Source organism: Apium graveolens, chromosome 5, assembly GCF_009905375.1.
Source record: "Apium graveolens cultivar Ventura chromosome 5, ASM990537v1, whole genome shotgun sequence".
In the NCBI taxonomy this organism is placed as follows: Eukaryota; Viridiplantae; Streptophyta; class Magnoliopsida; order Apiales; family Apiaceae; genus Apium; species Apium graveolens.
In genome coordinates, this window is record NC_133651.1 from 221,492,949 (window position 1) to 221,499,837 (window position 6,889).

The following is a 6,889-nucleotide window of genomic DNA, read 5'->3' on the forward strand; positions in this document are numbered from 1 at the left end:
TAGGCTCATATATTGTAAATCATTATACATATTATTTTGGTGGGCTTGCTGCTCACCCTTGCTTTATTTCTTCATCACACAACAACAGTTAGGAAAGATGGCCAGACCCCAGCAGACCCAGCGCAAGCGCGTGGGAAGCGTCCCGCGTCTTCCCGTTGATGTTGTAGCTGCTATAGCTGCAGAGGTAGATCTATTGTAGATCAGACCATCTACTTTTGAGAATCAATTATGTATAATTATAACTTGTGGCAGATAATGGCAATTAACTGTAAATTTATCAAGTAATCATTTTGGGTTGTAATAACTTTTAAATTGTGGATTCAAAGACTTGTACTTATTTAAATTTCATCTCTGAGACTATAACGGGTTGTGGTGTGTGTTAGTGTGGGGTCACAGCATAAGGTTATTTATTATTAATTAAGTGAAGTGATATTGTGGAAAGAAAGACCGTGACGACCCGGATCCCCGACCCCGGATCTGGGGGTGTTACATTTATCCAATGGCAAAGACTGCTGCTATGAGGAGTGCTCTTACTCAGTTTGCGCAGCAACCTACAGAATCTATGTGTGAGGCATGGGAACGCTACAAGGAAATGTTGAGAAAATATCCACATCATGGAATGCCGGATTGGATGGTGATCACTGGTTTCTATAATGGTTTGGGGGCCCAATCTCGGCCCATGCTCGATGCAGCAGCTGGAGGAGCCTTATGGGCTAAAAGCTATACTGAGGCATATAATCTTATAGAGACGATGGCTGCAAATGAGCATCAAAACCTAACTCAGAGGATGACGTCAGGCAAGGTAGCAGGTATTCTGGAAGTTGATGCAGCCACCGCTATTGCAGCCCAGCTCCAAGCGCTATCAATGAAGGTTGATTCTCTGGCTACATATGGAGTTAATCAAATAGCTAAGGTTTGTGAGCTTTGTGCAGGTTCTCATGCTACGGATCAGTGTTCTCTTATCAACGAATCTGTTCAGTATGTGAATAATTATCAGCGACAACAGCAGCCTGTGCCAGCGATCTATCATCCTAATAACAGAAATCATCCAAATTTCAGCTGGGGGAATAATCAGAATGCTATTCAGCCACCATATCAGCAAGGAGTGAGTAAACAGTTTAACCCACCTGGATTCCAGCAACCACAGCAGTATGCTACAAGGCAATCATATCCTCAACAGGGAAGTACAGCTGCACCCACTAGTGCTGATTTTGAAGAACTTAAGCTGTTGTGCAAGAGTCAGGCGGTTTCTATCAAGACCTTGGAAAATCAAATCGGTCAATTAGCCAATGCAGTGCTCAATCGTCAACCTGGCACTCTTCCCAGTGACACGGAAGTACCAGGCAGGAAGGAAGCTAAAGAGCAAGTCAAGGCTATTACCTTAAGGTCTGGAAAAGTGGCTGATGCTGAAAAGGCAAAGGAAGTCGAAGCTGAAATTAGAGGTGACGAATCTAAGCAAAAGGAGAAAGCGGCGGAACCAAGGAAGACTACTGTTGAACACACTCTGCCTGAGGCTAATACAGGGGAGAAACAGATCTATCCTCCACCACCTTTTCCTAAGAGATTGCAGCAACAAAAGCTGGATAGACAGTTCGGGAAGTTTCTGGAGGTGTTCAAGAAACTTCACATCAATATACCTTTCGCTGAGGCTCTGGAACAAATGCCTAGTTATGCGAAGTTTATGAAGACTATTCTTTCAAGGAAGGTGAAACTGGATGACCTTGAAACCGTTGCTCTCACGGAAGAATGCAGCGCTGTTCTGCAGCAAAAGTTACCACCAAAACTGAAAGATCCAGGAAGCTTCACCATTCCTTGCACCATTGGCAATCTAACTTTTGACAAGTGCCTTTGTGATTTGGGAGCAAGCATTAATCTGATGCCGTTATCGATCTTTAAAAAGCTGGATCTGCCTGATCCAAAACCCACATACATGTCGCTTCAATTGGCTGACCGTTCCATTACTTACCCAAGGGGCATAGTTGAGGATGTGCTCGTCAAGGTGGATAAGCTCTTCTTTCCAGCAGATTTTGTTATTCTGGATTTTGAGGAAGATAAGAAGATTCTCATAATCTTGGGAAGGCCTTTCTTGGCTACTGGCCGTACCTTGATAGATGTGCAAAAAGGTGAACTTACTATGCGGGTCCAAGATCAGGATGTGACCTTCAATGTATTCAAGGCAATGAAATTCCCTACAGAAGATGAGGAGTGCTTAAAAGTGGATGTGATTGATACTGCGGTTACTTCGGAACTCGATCACATGCTAATGTCTGATGCATTGGAAAAAGGCCTTAGTGGGGGATTTTGACAGCGATGATGAAGATAGCAACGAGCAATTACAATATCTGAACGCTTCTCCATGAAAGCGAAAGCTGGACATACCATTTGAATCTCTTGGTACTTCTGACCTTAAGAATGCTGAAGGGAAGCTCAAACCATCAATAGAGGAAGCACCTACCTTGGAGCTCAAGCCATTACCTGAACACTTGAGGTATGCTTTTTTAGGTGATTCATCTACGTTACCTGTTATTATTTCATCTGACCTTTCAGGTAGTGAGGAAGACAAGCTCTTAAGGATTTTGAGAGAATTCAAATCGGCTATAGGATGGACCATAGCAGACATCAAGGGGATAAGTCCTTCATATTGTATGCATAAAATTCTGTTAGAGGAAGGTAGTAAGCCAACTGTGGAACAGCAGCGAAGACTGAATCCCATCATGAAGGAGGTGGTGAAGAAAGAAATTCTTAAATGGCTAGATGCAGGCATCATTTATCCTATTTCTGATAGCTCGTGGGTGAGCCCCGTACAATGTGTACCTAAGAAGGGAGGTATCACTGTGGTCGCAAATGAAAAGAATGAGCTCATCCCTACTCGAACAGTTATAGGATGGAGAGTATGCATGGATTATAGAAAATTGAACAAAGCCACAAGGAAGGATCACTTCCCCCTTCCATTTATTGATCAAATGCTTGACAGATTGGTGGGTCATGAGTATTTTTGTCTTCTGGATGGTTACTCCGGGTATAATCAGATTTGTATTGCACCAGAGGATCAGGAAAAGACTACCTTCACTTGTCCATTTGGCACATTTGCTTTTCGCAGAGTTTCGTTTGGGTTATGTGGCGCCCCGACCACTTTTCAGAGATGTATGATGGCTATATTCTCTGACATGATTGGAAATAACGTCGAAGTGTTCATGGATGACTTCTCCGTCTTTGGACACTCATATGATGAATGTTTGAATAATCTGTGCGCCGTACTCAAAAGATGCGTGGAAACTAATTTGGTGCTTAATTGGGAGAAATGTCATTTTATGGTGCGTGAAGGCATTATCCTTGGGCATAAGGTCTCTAGCAAGGGTCTGGAGGTGGACAAGGCCAAGGTGGGAGTCATTGAAAATCTTCCCCCACCTAATTCTGTGAAAGGAATCCGTAGTTTTCTTGGTCATGCGGGTTTTTATCGGCGATTCATCAAGGACTTTTCAAAGATATCTAAGCCGTTGTGCAATTTGCTTGAGAAAGATGTGCCGTTCAAATTTGATGATGAATGTTTGGCAGCATTCGAGACTCTCAAGAAGAGTTTGATCACTGCACCAGTCATTACAGCACCAGATTGGACAGAACCGTTTGAGATGATGTGTGATGCGAGTGATTATGCGGTAGGTGCAGTTCTGGGACAGCGCAAGAAAAATCTCTTCCATGTGGTCTACTATGCGAGTAAGACTTTAAATGGTGCCCAATTGAACTACACCACTACTGAGAAGGAGCTTTTCGCTATAGTCTTTGGCTTTGAGAAATTTCGATCTTATCTGCTTGGTACGAAAGTAACAGTATTCACTGATCATGCAGCTATTCGCTATCTGGTTTCTAAGAAGGATTCGAAGCCGAGACTCATTCGTTGGGTGCTTTTACTTCAGGAATTTGAGTTAGAGATCAAAGATAGAAAAGGTACTGAGAATCAAGTAGCTGACCATCTCTCTAGGTTGGAGAATCCCGATTCTACTTCACAAGATAGGACGTTAATCAATGAATCTTTTCCGGATGAGCAGTTGTTTGCAATTCAGGAGGAAGAACCATGGTTTGCAGATATTGTAAACTATCTCGTCAGCAATATAATGCCTCCTAATTTGACACCCGCTCAAAAGAAGAAGTTTCTGCATGAGGTGAAGTGGTATATGTGGGATGAACCATATTTGTTTAGACAGGGAGCTGACCAGATCATCAGGAGATGTATCCCATTCTGTGAGACGGAGGGGATATTATGAGACTGCCATTCCACGGTTTATGGTGGACACTATGGAGGTGAGAAGACGGCAGCTCGTATTCTGCAAGCAGGTTTTTTCTGGCCTACTTTGTTCAAGGATGCTCATCAGTTTGTATTAAGGTGTGATTGTTGCCAAAGAGTGGGAAATTTGTCAAGGAAGGATGAGATGCCATTAAATGTGATGCTTGAAGTCGAGGTCTTTGATGTATGGGGAATCGATTTCATGGGGCCTTTTATCTCGTCTGGCAATAATCAGTACATCTTGCTGGCAGTCGATTATGTCTCAAAATGGTTCGAAGTTAAAGCTTTACCGACAAATGATGCAAAGGCAGTACTAAATTTTCTTCATAAGCAAATTTTCACAAGGTTTGGAACACCTCGGGTAATCATAAGTGATGAAGGATCGCATTTTTGCAACCGTAAGTTCACTTCTATGATGCAGCATTATAATGTGAATCATCGAGTAGCTACTGCCTATCATCCGCAAACAAATGGTCAAGCGGAAGTGTCTAACAGAGAGATAAAGCGTATTCTAGAGAAGGTTGTTTGTCCGTCAAGGAAGGATTGGTCTTTAAAGCTCGATGAAGCTGTTTGGGCTTACAAAACAGCATACAAAACTCCACTTGGGATGTCATCGTTTCAGTTGGTGTACGGTAAGGGATGTCATCTACCGGCGGAGCTTGAGCATAAGGCCTACTGGGCATTGAAGAAATTGAACCTAGATTTAGATGCAGCTGGTAAGAAAAGAATGCTTCAGCTTAATGAACTTGATGAATTTCGACTTCAAGCGTACGAGAATAACAAAATGTATAAGGAAAAGGTGAAGAGGTGGCACGATAGGAAGCTACATCCTAAGTTATTTGTGCCAGGGCAACAAGTTCTTTTATTCAACTCTCGGCTCCGACTTTTTCCTGGGAAGTTGAAATCAAGGTGGTCTGGACCTTTTATTGTCAAAACTGTGTTTCCACATGGAGCGGTGGAAATTTTTGAGAATGATTCAGACCAAGCATTCAAGGTTAACGGTCAGCGGTTGAAGCACTACTATGGGGACATGGCAAACCGAGAGGTGGTTAGTGCCATTTTGTTGACTACTTGAGAAAGGTACGGAACGTCAAACTAATGACGAAAAAGAAGCGCTGCGTGGGAGGCAACCCATGAATTGTTGTTACAGGAACCCTTAGAAGTTAATAACCTATCCAAAAACACAAAAAAAATCAGAAAACAGGGGCTGAAAAAAAAAAATTCCAGAGACCCTCTGCGCGCCCGCGCAGATATGCTGAGCGGTCGCGCAGGGGTCGAGTTCCAGAAAATTTTTTACAGTTCAGAAAAAAAAAAAAACAAACAAAAACACAAAAACAGTTTTAGCCCATAAACCCACGAATTGTTCCCATTACCCCATCATTTTATCCCTTAATTCCCAAACCCTAATCTAATCCACATCCTATATATACATACACCTATCCTACATATCTCCCACAAAACTTCCTACACTTAAACCCTCTCACAAACATCAAAAATCAGTTCTTACACACTTTTATTCACGAATCAATGGCACCCAAGAGAGCACGTACTATTGACAGCAGCAGCACAGTTCCTACTGCTGATTCATCGAGGGGTACTGCTGCAAGGCCTCGGGTAACTGACAGAGCTGCGGATGAGGAGTACACTAGGCTGTTGGGGAAGCCGATTCTGAAGGAGAGGGGGTTTTTACCATCAGGGAGGGATGGTGAGTTGTTGCCCATGATTGCAGAGAAGGGGTGGATAGCTTTTTGTGAGTCACCCGAAGCAGTACCGATGAGCGTTGTTCACGAGTTCTACGCGAACGCGAAGGCTGAAAAGAATGGGTTTTCTGTAGTCCGTGGGCTGACGGTTGACTATCATCCTGCGGCGATTCGCCGTGTGATTGGACAGCGAGAGAGGAATCCCGAGGAGGAGAACTGGAATGAAAAGAATGTTGAGGATTTTGACTTGGATTTGATTTGTGCGACTCTCTGTCGACCGGGCACAGTTTGGAACCGTAGTCCAGCCAATAATGAGTATCGTCACTTTCCGGAGATCGCCATGAACAGGTATGCCCGTGCATGGAATGCATTTATTTGTGCTAATATTTTGCCTTCTTCGCATGCACACGAGGTCACAGTTGAGAGAGCACAGCTGTTGTGGGGAATTCTGAATGAGGAATACTATGTGGACCTTGGTGAGTTTATCTACCAAGGAATTCTGAAGTTTTTGAGGGGAGCAAAGCATATGAACATTCCTTATGCATCCACGGTTACGAAGCTATGCCGAGCGGTGGGAGTGAACTGGCCGGCTCATGAGCAGTTGCAGTTGCCAGCAGCTCCGATAGATTCTGGCACTCTGAATGGGATGCAGGAGTGGACCGGTGGTGAGCCTGAGGAGCATGGGCTGGGTTATCGTCTTCCAGGAGGGCGTCCAGCACGAGGTGCTACTATGGCTAGGCCAGGGCGTGGTGAGGCTGGTTCTTCGAGAGCTCAGGAGGGTGCTGGGATGGGTGATGCCCAGTATAGGAGGCTTTCACGGCGGATGGATGCCATGTATGAGACGCAGAGCAGATTTGCTCAGGAGCTCACCCTTGCGTTAGGGACTGCTTTTCGAGGCCTTGGAGCT

The 6,889-nt window shown here is 44.1% G+C and overlaps 1 non-coding gene across 1 annotated transcript; it reads right to left on the minus strand.

The window, feature by feature from the left end:
- Window positions 1-514: 514 nt before the first annotated feature.
- LOC141662286 (small nucleolar RNA R71) lies at window positions 515-621 on the minus strand. The gene has a single exon (XR_012550407.1). It is a non-coding gene; the product is annotated as a small nucleolar RNA R71 (small nucleolar RNA).
- Between the last annotated feature and the right edge of the window lie 6,268 nt (window positions 622-6,889).